Genomic DNA, 12719 nt, shown 5'->3' on the forward strand with positions numbered 1-12719 from the left:
TGATAATGGTCAACGATTTGTAGATTTATGTCTTGAGAATGGACTGGTGATAGGTGGAACAATTTTCCAACACAAGACAATACACAAGTTGACGTGGATATCACCGGATGGGAAAACCAGGAACCAAATTGATCACATTGCGATCAATCGAAAGTGGAGAGGGTCGTTGTTGGACACCAGAGTATCAAGAAGTGCAGATGTAGGTGGCGATCATCACCTTGTATTGAGTAAGCTTCAGATAAAACTGAGAAAGACGAAGAAAGTTTATGGGCAACAAATTTTCAACTCAAGGAAGTTGAAAGAACCGTCAGTAAAGGCACAGTTCATACTGGAGCTCTCGAAAAAGTTTCAACTTCTAAATGATTTGCGAACTGGTAATATACATACTATTTGTGATAACGTTGAGAAGGTATATGCGGAGGCCAGCAAGACAGTGCTTGGCTATAAGAAAAGAGAGCGGAAAGTATGGATTTCAGATCACACATACATACTCATTGAGGAGAGGAAGATAGCAAAATTACGTATGCTGACTGGAAGTGGTGAACAACAGAAAGCTGCGAATGAAGAATACAGGGAGAAAAACAAGGCTGTGAAGAGAAGTGTTCGAAAAGATAAAAGGGATTATATTACCAGTCTGTCAAGAGAGGCACAATCAGCAGCCGTGCGGGGCGACACAAGAACCGTGTATAGAATCACGAGGACTTTGACAGGAGGGTTCAGCAATAGGTCAACAGCAGTTAGAGGAAAGGATGGGAGAATATTGATAGAAGAGAAAGAACAAATTAATCGATGGGCAGAGCATTTTAGAGAGACCCTAAATAGACCAAATCCTGAAGAGGTAGTTGAAATAGAGGAAACGAGTTTTCAGATGGAGGTAGAACAAGGGCCTATCACAGAGCGAGAGATAGAAGAGGCCATTAGACAGACAAAAGAAAATAGGGCACCAGGCGAAGATAGAATAACCGCAGAAATGCTAAAAGCCGACCTGAATATGAGTGCCGGGATTCTAGAGGAGCTATTCAACAAGGCATGGGAAGAAGAGAAAGTACCTGAAGCATGGAAGAAAGGTATCATTGTGAAATTACCAAAGAAGGGTGATTTGTCTTTGTGTGATAATTGGAGAGGTATAAACCTGTTATCAGTGCTCTGCAAGGTTTTCTGCAGAGTCCTGTTACAGAGAATAAGACAAGCAGTAGAAGAGATCCTGAGGGAAGAACAAACAGGATTTAGGAGTGGGAGAGGATACGTTGATCAGATATTTGTATTAGGTATGATAATGGAACAATCCCTTGAATGGAACTTGCCACTGTTCATGAACTACCTTGATTTCGAGAAGGCATTTGATAGCGTCCACCATCCATCTCTCTGGAATATCCTAAAAACATATGGATTCCCTCCGAAAGTTATTAACATCCTCAAAGATATGTATGCCGATAATAAGTGTTGTGTTCGCCATGAAGGACAACGGAGCGAGTGGTTCCATGTGAGAACGGGAGTTAGACAAGGATGTGTTATTTCACCCATCCTATTTCTTGTGGTTATAGACTGGGTGATGCGGAAAGCCACCGAAGATAGGCCAAGAGGGATCGCATGGGGACCCTCTGGTCATATTGAAGATTGTGACTTTGCGGATGACATCGCCCTGATTTCAAGCTCTCAGATGGACCTTCAAGAGAAGACTGATAGAGTAGGTAGAGCAGCAAGGTGCGTGGGACTTAATATCCACACCGGTAAGAGCAAAACAATGAAAGTAAAAACAGCCAGCTCGACGAAGACAGTAGTATGTGACGTAGAATTGGAGGAGGTGAACGATTTTAAATATCTTGGTAGTTACATATCAGCTGATGGTAATATTCAGAAGGAGATATCTACCAGAATTGGTCTTGCAGCAACTGCATTCTATAGACTTCAGAACATTTGGAGGTCGGCCATCTTGCAAATGAAAACCAAAGTAGAGATCTACAGGTCGAACGTCCGCTCTGTGTTGCTTTATGCGGTGGAAACATGGAGGATCAACAAGAAGATAGAAAGTCGGCTTTGGGGTTTTGAAGGAAGGTGTCTTAGGCGAATTCTTAACATACACTGGCCGCAGCATATCACCAATGTTGAAGTGAGCCGATTAACGGGCATTAACAACATAGTGGATGAAGCCGAACAACGAAGACGGAGATGGTTGGGGCATGTGTTGAGAATGGGTGCTGATAGACACCCTCATATTGCCCTACGATGGACACCACAAGGAAGAAGGAGGAGAGGTAGACCATTGGGGACGTGGCGAAGGACCATTGAAGAAGAAATGAAAGGCATGGGAATGAAGTGGGATTAAATTTGCTGCCTCGCTCAAGAACGAAACGAATGGAGGAGAATGGTTGACGCCTTATGCTTGACCGGGAGTGAATAAGAGGAAGAAGACCTCTGCTGAATCCCTCAATTGTTGGCTCACAGGAAATCTGCAAAGGGTTTCATCAAACTTCATCTGCAAGGATTTCCAATCTAACCCTCGTTTGGGCAAGAGACAAATTGAAGACAGATTTCAAAACAGACGATGGACATTTTAACGGTCTGATATGCTAGTTGAGCTAACTAAGGGTCCCCTGACCTTGAAACACTTCATCAGTGATGTATTTGGGGACAGTGTCATCTATTCGGGTGAAATACGTCTCTTTTTGGAGAACCCAGAGCAGCACAGGCAGCACATCCGAACCTGGAGAGGTTTCAGCAGCATGGTCTCAACACAGAATTGGAAAAGCGGAACCTCCAGCCAACTCTCCACAGAGTTTTGGGGGTACATCCTCTCCCCAGAAGATGTTACCATTGATGCAAATAAGGTGGAAGCCATTCATAAATGGGGCGAAGTTGGAAGTCCTCAAGAAGTGCAGCGCTTCCTAGACTTCACTCATCCTGTGAAATCGAGACGTGCTGGCTCTCAGTGATGCTTAGACGGAAAACCACGCACCCCACACAGAGGTTGGAACCACCCACTGCCCGGTTGTCCTGAGGAGCCATGATTTCTCCAGGAGCTGGATAAAGGGCACAGGGATCAGCCCTCAAAGGTAGGGGAGGGTCGTGTGAGGAGAGGGTCTAAGAGAGGAGGATCGTGGGCTAGGCTCTGTATTTGGGCTTGGCAGGGATCGAGAGAATGGAGAGGGCTGTTAGAGGGCAATGCGAGATGGGAGGGGGGTCGGAGATGGGGGCAATGCCTGAAAAGTTCAGCTGATTTAGATCAACTGTGCCAGAGTATCACTGGTTGAAGTGACTGAAAGCTCTGAGCTGGGGCTGGCCAAAATCCTCCTCCTCAGATGGGAACATCCCAAAAGTCTGTAGAAGCTCAGCCTCTGAGGTGAACGTTGCGGCCCTAACCTCTCTCTGCTCTGTACCTCACAGGATTCCAGCCGGCTGTTCCAATCCAGGAGGAAAACTGTGCCACTGAAGTCTCCCAGCACCTGGGCATTGAAGTGCCACTTAACCCCGCTGTGATGCACAGACCTTGCCCTGGCTGGCTGCACAGGGCTGAATTTCACCCGTCAGAGTGTAAGGAAATAATTGTCTGAAAGCCTTTTTCTTTTTGGATGTCTGTCTAGTGGAAAAGAACCATGGGGATTTTTAGCCTGTTTTGCTCCCATGCCTGGTGCTTCAATGATGCAGAGACGTGCTGATGCATTGGTTGATTTCCCCACCTTTTAATCTACTCTCTTCTTTTCTTTTAACAGGTATTCTAAGGGCCCCCCGTGCATCATATGGGCATTCTTGAGTGTGCAGATTGCATCAGACCTGCACCTGAATAATTAATAGTGACTGAAATATGCAGACACTAAAGTTCTGCAGCCAAATTCTTGGAAACCTTCCTCTTCAATGTAAGATCAGGATTTTGGTTTAAATTTATTTTTATTTTTAAAAAAAGTGCTAAGCAGATGCTACACTGTAAGAAGGGGAAAGAGAATCAAAAATTGAAAGATTGTTACTAAAACCAATGAACAACTGCAGAGAGTGGAGACCCGGCAAAGCAAACAAATGAATACTGTGAGTAAATAACCTGAAAGCAAATGGGGAAGAAAACCCAATCTGGGTAATTGTGGCTCTTGGGACAAAAACTGGGTTCCTGGTACGTAGCCTGGCTGAGATCATCCCTTTTCCCTGGGATTCAAATGTCATTCTCTGTGTGGTGTCCTTATTTTAATCCTAGGAAAAAGATCCCCAAAGGAGATGTAAGGATCCGGAACACTAATGTCTGCCAGAAGCTTCAGCCACCTTCATAGGTAGAAGTCACTGGCTTTCCTACTATGCCACTAGTGCTCTTTCTGCTCTCCAGGTCTGCTCCCTTCAGCAGGACAGAGACACCCCTTAACTCCCCGAGTCCTGATTTCCTGCCATTCAAGGGGCTGAGGGTTTGCATTGCCCCCACCCCCACCATCAGAGACTTTTCCTATGGGAATCTCCCCAGAGCAGGGGAGAAATCTGTTCTTCCATTAGAACCAGTCTGCTCAGTAAATCCACCCACACTGACCTCATCTCAGATGCTTTGTTTATCTGAGATTAGTGGTATCTTTGGAAAACCCTTAGCGTGTCAAGGTGTGAGGTGGAGCAGGGAATACAGGAGCACCAACAGATTCCCCTGAAGAACACCACCCTGTCTTTCTCTGGTCAGACTAGGGCTCACCGTCCATTGTGGAGGTGAAGACCAGATGAGAGCTGCTGGATTGACCTTGATGTACCATGTCCTTGTGTGGATGAAGGACCTACATCTCAGGGATGGCCAGCAGCAGATGTAACACATGTCTCCAGGAATGGGCTAAATAACCTACCTTGAGAGGTAAGTAAAATCGTGGCCACAAATAGACATCACAGGAATTGGTGGGGATTGACCCAGGGCCCTTCAGCACAAGCCCCTCTCACTCACTGTCAACAAATCCAGCTCCACTCACTAGACCACACCCCATTCCAGAGCCCCAGATCCCAGGAGCCCTGATTCTCAGAGCCAGGCCTCACATCACAAGGCCAAACCTCCTCCCATTCTGTGCCCTGTAGAAGGGACCATTGGCAAAAACCTCCTCTACATTCCCCCTGTCAGAGACTGCGGCCACGGGTGACAAGTGAATGAGCTGAGATCTCCCCTGTGGGAATCCGAGGGACTGCACATTTGGGGTTTCACAGGGATGGCCTCTGGCAGCCATTGACAGAGTGTTCCTGGGAGGAGATTTTCCATCTCTAACAAAGGGTTTCTGTTCCCCCAGATCTCAGCCGCTCAGCAGAATGCGGGAGAGCCGAGTGCTGATGGGCTAGAGGGTCCCAGGAGTCGTTGTACAGCAGGGGCAGTGTCTGCAGTCACCATGGGCCACGCCCTGCACTCCAGACAACCCAGGCTGGTTCCCTGGATTGCAAAGGGGACTTTAGCTTGTGGAATTGGAAGCTTCAACCACCTTCACAGGTAGAAGTCACTGGCTTTCCTACTATGCCAGTAGTGCTCTTTCTGCTCTCCAGGTCTGCTCCCTTCAGCAGGACAGAGACACCCCTTAACTCCCCGAGTCCTGATTTCCTGCCATTCAAGGGGCTGAGGGTTTGCATTGCCCCCACCCCCACCATCAGAGACTTTTCCTATGGGAATCTCCCCAGAGCAGGGGAGAAATCTGTTCTTCCGTTAGAACCAGTCTGCTCAGTAAATCCACCCACAATGACCTCATCTCAGATGCTTTGTTTATCTGAGATTAGTGGTATCTTTGGAAAACCCTTAGCGTGTCAAGGTGTGAGGTGGAGCAGGGAATACAGGAGCACCAGCAGATTCCCCTGAAGAACACCACCCTGTCTTTCTCTGGTCAGGCTAGGGCTCACCGTCCATTGTGGAGGTGAAGACCAGATGAGAGCTGCTGGATTGACCTTGATGTGCCATGTCCTTGTGTGGATGAAGGACCTACATCTTAGGGATGGCCAGCAGCAGATGTAACACATGTCTCCAGGAATGAGCTAAATAACCTACCTTGAGAGGTAAGTAAAATCATGGCCACAAATAGACATCATAGGAATTGGTGGGGCTTGACCCAGGGTCCTTCAGCACAAGCCCCTCTCACTCACTGTCAACAAATCCAGCTCCACTCACTAGACCACATCCCATTCCAGAGCCCCAGATCCCCTGATTCTCAGAGCCAGGCCTCACATCACAAGGCCAAACTTCCTCCTATTCTGTGCCCTGTAGAAGGGACCATTGGCAAAATCCTCCTCTACATTCCCCCTGTCAGAGACTGCGGCCACGGGTGACAAGTGAATGAGCTGAGATCTCCCCTGTGGGAATCCGAGGGGCTGCACATTTGGGGTTTCACAGGGATGGCCTCTGGCAGCCATTGACAGAGTGTTCCTGGGAGGAGATTTTCCATCTCTAACAAAGGGTTTCTCTTCCCCCAGATCTCAGCCGCTCAGCAGAATGCGGGAGAGCCGAGTGCTGATGCGCTAGAGGGTCCCAAGAGTCGTTGTGCAGCAGGGGCAGTGTCTGCAGTCACCATGGGCCACACCCTGCGCTCCAGACAACCCAGGCTGGTTCCCTGGATTGCAAAGGGGACTTTAGCTTTTGGAATTGGTGCTGGTGCCTGTGTCCACAACTGGGATGTTTTCATGAGGCTACTCAATGGTCCATGAAGCGCCATGCAAGCAAGGGGAGAATGGACATTAGAGAGCGAGGCCGGTGCCTTTGCAGGGCTGCTGCAGTCGAACATCCGCAGCCAGAAGAGAGACGATGGGAAACTCGCTTCAATGGCTGGCCACAGCCACAGCAGCTGTCTCATAAAGCTCTGCTCATGCTCCAGCCAACAGAGGCAGGACGAAGAGCCACACTGGGAGAGCCTGATTTGCAATTAGCAAGACGCGGTTTTTTCAGTGGATTATGCTGCCCTGACCGTCTATTTCCTGCAATGTGCACATCCAGCCTCCCTGGCAGACCTCAGTGGGAGCTAGGTTCTCCGTGCCCATAGGACAGGGCTGGCCTTACCATGAGGCGAACTGAGGCGGCTGCCACAGGTGCCAGACCGTGGGCGGGTGCCACTAGGATCCAGAGTGTAGAAAAATTGTCTGGTGCTGGTGCATATGTTTTCTCGCTGCTCGAGATGCACAGAGATGGTGGAGTGCTGTGCTGGAGGAAGGGGGCCCAAGAGACATAACAGGCAGGCAGGAGAAAAGGTGAGAGGGAATAACAGAAAGCAACAGGAGCTTCAGGGAGAGAGAGGAGGAGGAGCCTCTTATGTACCTCTTGGCACCCCCAGGAGCCTGGACTGATTAACACCAGCTTCTCAGGGAGCTTCCTATTTCCTGAAGTAGTAGGAGCCGGTTAGGCCCTTAAGAGGCTGATATCTTCCCTCACTCAGGCCCTGCTACCAGCCTGCTTCTTTGTCCCCTTCAACTGAGTTTTGAGAGCCACTCTAGCTGGCACAGAACAGCAGTCATGAGTGAAAGAAGAAAACGCCCCTCTGGGGCAGCATTCAGAAAAAGAAAGCAATCAAAAGAAGCTTTTCTGTCTAAGCAGGAAGGAGCTCTCCTGAGATACAGAGACACAAATGTTCACGGTGAGCCTTCCATCCCCAATGCGGATGTGAGTGGTGAGGAGATGCCTGATCTTCCAGTTAGTCAGAGTGCAGGCGACCTGGCAGCTACTGCAGCATCCATATCTCCATCCCAAATGGATGTAAACCATGCACATGCCTGAAGAAAAGTGTAGATCAGAGAAGAGTGTGGTGGAGGCACAAGAAACAGCTGCTGCTGGGTTTAGTTCCTTAAGTCTAGATGATCCAGGACTGTGGACCCACCTGAGCAGTAGCCTGAGGGACTTCCTTGTACTGCATGGGCCACAGCAAGTGAAAAACTTCATGTTCCCCAAAGACAATGAAAATAGAAGCTTCCATCCAACACATTCCTGGTGTGAAATCCCCAATGGTGACAAAGTGGAGAGGTCATGGCTTAGGTACTCAAAAACCCAGAATACTGCATACTGTTTTTGTTGCAAACTCCTCCAGTCTAACGTTCCAGCCACATTGCGTTCTACAGGAACAAAGGACTGGAAAAAATCTGGCTAGAAATGTGGCATGCCATGAGAAGGCAGCAAATCACCAGAGAGCATCTCATAGGCGGAAAGAGCTTGAGATGAGCCTAAGGGTAAAGTCCACCATAGATGATCAGCATCAAGAGAAGATTGCATCAGAGTCTCTTTACTGGCAAAATGTTCTGAAAAGGCTCGTTGCCATTGTGAGAATGCTGCTACCCAAAACCCAGCACTGTGTGGCACTTCAGTTCAGCTACATATGCCAAACAATGGAAACTTCCTTAAAATTGTGGGGCTGATGGCTGAGTTTGATGCCATAGTTGTCATTATGGAGGATAATGCTATGACAGGAACTGTTCTTGGGAGAAGAGTAGCAGAGGGAAATGGAATCACCAGAAACATACATAACTTCAAATTTCTGCGTGGCTTAGTGTTGTGGCATGACATACTGTTTGAAATAAATGTTGTAAGCAAGAGACTCCAAGGTGTTGACCTTGATATATCTGGCGCAATGGAACAACTGGACAAAGCAAATACAGACCTACAGTCTGACTGGTCAGATGAGGGATTTCAAACCGTTCTGAAGAGTGCACAGAAGTTGGCAGAGGAACTTCACACTGAAGCTATTTTCCCACCCATTCAAGAATACAAGAGTCACCGAAGAAGAAGACATTTTGATTACGAGGCAGGGGATAATCCCATAAGAGACCCCAAACGGACAAAGTGGAGAGGTCATGGCTTAGGTACTCAAAAACCCAGAATACTGCATACTGTTTTTGTTGCAAACTCCTCCAGTCTAAAGTTCCAGCCACATTGCGTTCTACAGGAACAAAGGACTGGAAAAATCTGGCTAGAAATGTGGCATGCCATGAGAAGGCAGCAAATCACCAGAGAGCATCTCATAGGCGGAAAGAGCTTGAGATGAGCCTAAGGGTAAAGTCCACCATAGATGATCAGCATCAAGAGAAGATTACAAGTTACATTTCAGCAGGATCTACTCTGTCGAAGAAAAACTCAGTTCTCACTTTTATGTTTAGGTGCAGCAGAAACAAATACTTTATTTTAATACTCTAGTGAACACAAGAGGGAGAGAGTGTCAGGAGCTAGGTTTGCCCCTTGCCCTGGACGGATCTCTCTCAATTAGTAAACAATCATAACAATCTTTATACCTTTCTAGCAGACCATGGTTAGCATACTTGCAGACAGTAAAAGTAAACATTTGCATTTGTTTATACATAAGCCTATTCGTTATCTTATTTGTCTGCAATACTAGAACAAAAAAACAAGACTGCAATTCACAAGGTCGTAACGACTTTTCACACAATTCACTCTGCACCAGATACAGGGTAACATCTTAACCTCTGCTAATTAGCTAACATACATTAAGATCCCTTCAAACCTCTATTAATTAATCCTTGGCCTCCACACTCCCCCCTTTTGTACTTCTAGTACAACAAATATCTCAAATCTCAATTTGCATTAAATCATGGATCTCAGAGTCCACAGGAGACATGGTAACATTAGGGGTTTTCATGGGATGTAATGACAATGAATGATTAGTATGAACATGAAAAGTATTATTACCATCATTACGTCTATTACAACAACAACAACAATAACACAATCCCACACCAACTAACAACACTACAAACAATAACATCCCCATAGGAATAAAATAATGGGGTTGTCGTACAGTTTTGGTAACAAAGCACGATATATCAAACTTAGTACATAAAGTAGATACTCTATAAGCTGTATGAAAGGCATTCTGTTCAGCATGATATATATTCTGAAGCATGTGAATTTGTCCTTGCAATGCAGAGATTCTGCGAACCTCTGGCAACAATGAAAGCAAGTTCTGAAACCGATCAGGTACTACTGTAGTCCAATTAAAATATACCTGAAATCTAAGAGCTACATGTAACATTCTATCTGCAGGCCAGTAAATAATATGATTGCCTGCAGCAGTGGTAAGATTAATATGTATATCTTGTAACGTGGTGGTATTAACGTACACACAGCTATCATTAGCCTGAAAAAGTGGGTGTCCTGTAAGGGTAGTTCCTTGACCACTACCCTCCCAGCAAATATGGTCATAAACAGTGACAACTTCCCCTGGCTCCAGTTTCCGTATACACTGAAGCTGTGGTGGTTCTAACGGCCAAAATGTCCATAAATTCCCTAACCCCATCCAAACATCAGCGGTAAGCCCAGGAGCACTAACTAAAAAGCGATTAGGAGAATCAGGTGGTCTTACTTCCCAGATATCTCGGTGAATCACCCAATCCCACATGCATCCTCCCCATGGACCCGGCAGGATTCGGTATGTGGGAGCCCACACCCCCTTAACTGGTCCATATGCTTGGAAGGAGCACTGTGAACGTCCACACTTCCATCCAGAAAGTCTCCAAGTATGTCTCCATGGCCACAGATCAGATGGTACTCCTGACGTGACTGTAAGGGCAGTGGGCCAAGCTTGGTGCACTAGATCATTCCGAATGGCCATCAGCTGGTCATTCAGGAAATCCTGAATTTCCGAACATGCTAGATCCCACTGCAATGCCTTCCCAGCCACAGTGATATTCAGTACCATCTCTCGCAATAAATTCTGGGTCAGAGAACTAAGGGCGGAAATGACATGTAACTCACCCACCCCAGTTTGTACTTGTGTTAGCTGTGCCCCAGAAATCAGGCCGGTGGCCTTTTCTAATTGGCCCAATTTCTCATCATGTTCCTGGGTCTTAAAAATATTCCAAACAGCAGCTGCAGAATTGGCCCCATCCCACAAGGATCCGGCTAGATCCCTCTTCTTTCTAGAGGAAATAACCCAGGCCCTCTGTTGTGCTAATCTAATGGCAGCCCCTTGTGAACAATTTAGATATGTAGAGGTGATCTGAAAACTAGATAAAGGCAATGTAAACTTCACAGTCCCTAGCGTAGTGTTAAGTACAGTCCACCGATATTCTGGCACATTTCCCCTCAGCGTAGGTCTATACCACATCTGCTGGTTGTAGACCTTCATATATTTCTGAGAGGTATTAACATCAATAGCATAAGAGGGAGTGTATTGCAATAAAGTACAGGTCACATTATCAGTCACTGGAATGGTCTCAATACAGGTAAAATTTCCAGTAGCAGAACAAACTCTTTGGGTAGTCGTTTGATTATCCACTAATTGAGTAACCAAATAACAATAAGGGCCTCTTTCAGGTAACATAGTACAAATTCCAGGAATAACCATCATATCTACTTCACTATGGAACCCATCAATTTCATTTATAAAATCATGGGGCTGATGTGCAGTAATATTATGGATCCCCTATTTCCACTGATCCATTTGTTTTCCACTCAATGGTTCGCTCATATGAAGTTTGGTGAACTTTAAAAAATAGACTTTCTGAGCAATATTCTAATAAATCATTAAGATGGGAAGGTCTGGGCCAACGAATCTCATTAGAATATACAATTTTGTTTACATCTGGATAAATTACAGAAGTGACGGCCAGGGTTGAGGGGCTAGTGGGGCTAGTGGGGGTAACCTTTGTGGTAGCAAGATGCTTTTGGTAGTCATTATCTGAAAGCCAATTAGGGAGGGCAGTACATCCCCAGGGTACTTGTCCATAAGCACAGAGCCCTGCCCCTGGAAGAAATCCAAGCCACCATTCAACCCCACATGCCCAAGCACGATCCCCACAGTTCCCTCCTTGCCAATAAACGATGCTTCGTTTCTTCCACCAGGGCCAGTTCATAATGTCTCTTTTAGTCAGGAATCCCTGGACTCTGGAGGAGTTTGCAGAACGAATGTATCTTCTTCTCTTCCCCAAAAACAATCGTGGTCTAGCATGATAAAGGGAAGAGGGTTGTAATGTGGGAATTCCTTTAGAAAAATCCAAAGGCACAGTAGGTCCGTCAGAGGACAAGGGAGAGGTCACCAGTACGTCACCTTGTCCTCTTCTTCCGCTGTCCAGCAGGAACAGCAGGGCTAGAAGAAGGAGCACGTTGATCATCAGTAGGTGTGTCCTCCCGAGGTGGAGGGGTCTTTTTGCAGTGCGATGCATGGGTCCAGGCAGGTAGTCCTTGACACTTCACAGCAGTGTTGGTAGTCAACAGGACCTGGAAAGGGCCTTTCCAGCGTGGAGCCAGGGCAGTCTTTCGTTGATGGACCTTTATGTAGACCCAGTCTCCCGGTTCCAACGAGTGGCAAGGTTGCACAGGATCCTTCGGTAAGGCTTCCTTCACCTGTGTATAAAAAGACTTAACACATTTCATTAGTGCCTGACAATACTTAAGCATTATATCATCCATCAAATGGATGTCCATCTGAGCTAAGGTCAGTGGGGGTGCAGTTGGTAGTCGCATTGGGCGCCCCGTCAAAATCTCATGAGGGCTGAGTCCAGTCTTTCGATTGGGAATGGCTCTCATACTCATCAGTGCCAATGGAAGGGCATCTGGCCACTTTAAGTTCGTTTCAGCACAAATCTTGGCCAGTTTATTTTTTAAAATCCCGTTCTGGCGTTCCACTGTCCCAGCAGATTGTGGGTGATGAGGGCAGTGAAGGTTGTGTTGGATCTGTAAAGTTGCACATAACTCCTTTACAATCTGTCCAGTAAAGTGAGTTCCACGATCACTGTTGATACTCACAGGAATGCCAAAACGAGGGACAAAATCCTTAAGCAGAAGTTTCACAACAGTCTTGGCATCT

The 12719-nt window shown here is 46.7% G+C and overlaps 1 long non-coding RNA gene across 1 annotated transcript; it reads left to right on the forward strand.

The window, feature by feature from the left end:
• The first annotated feature begins 5279 nt into the window (after positions 1–5279).
• On the forward strand, positions 5280–7170 carry LOC120395141. The gene is made up of 3 exons (XR_005592488.1): positions 5280–5425; positions 5815–5979; positions 6394–7170. It is a non-coding gene; the product is annotated as an uncharacterized LOC120395141 (long non-coding RNA).
• Positions 7171–12719: the final 5549 nt, after the last annotated feature.

This window comes from Mauremys reevesii, unplaced genomic scaffold (genome assembly GCF_016161935.1).
Source record: "Mauremys reevesii isolate NIE-2019 unplaced genomic scaffold, ASM1616193v1 Contig99, whole genome shotgun sequence".
Taxonomy (NCBI): Eukaryota; Metazoa; Chordata; order Testudines; family Geoemydidae; genus Mauremys; species Mauremys reevesii.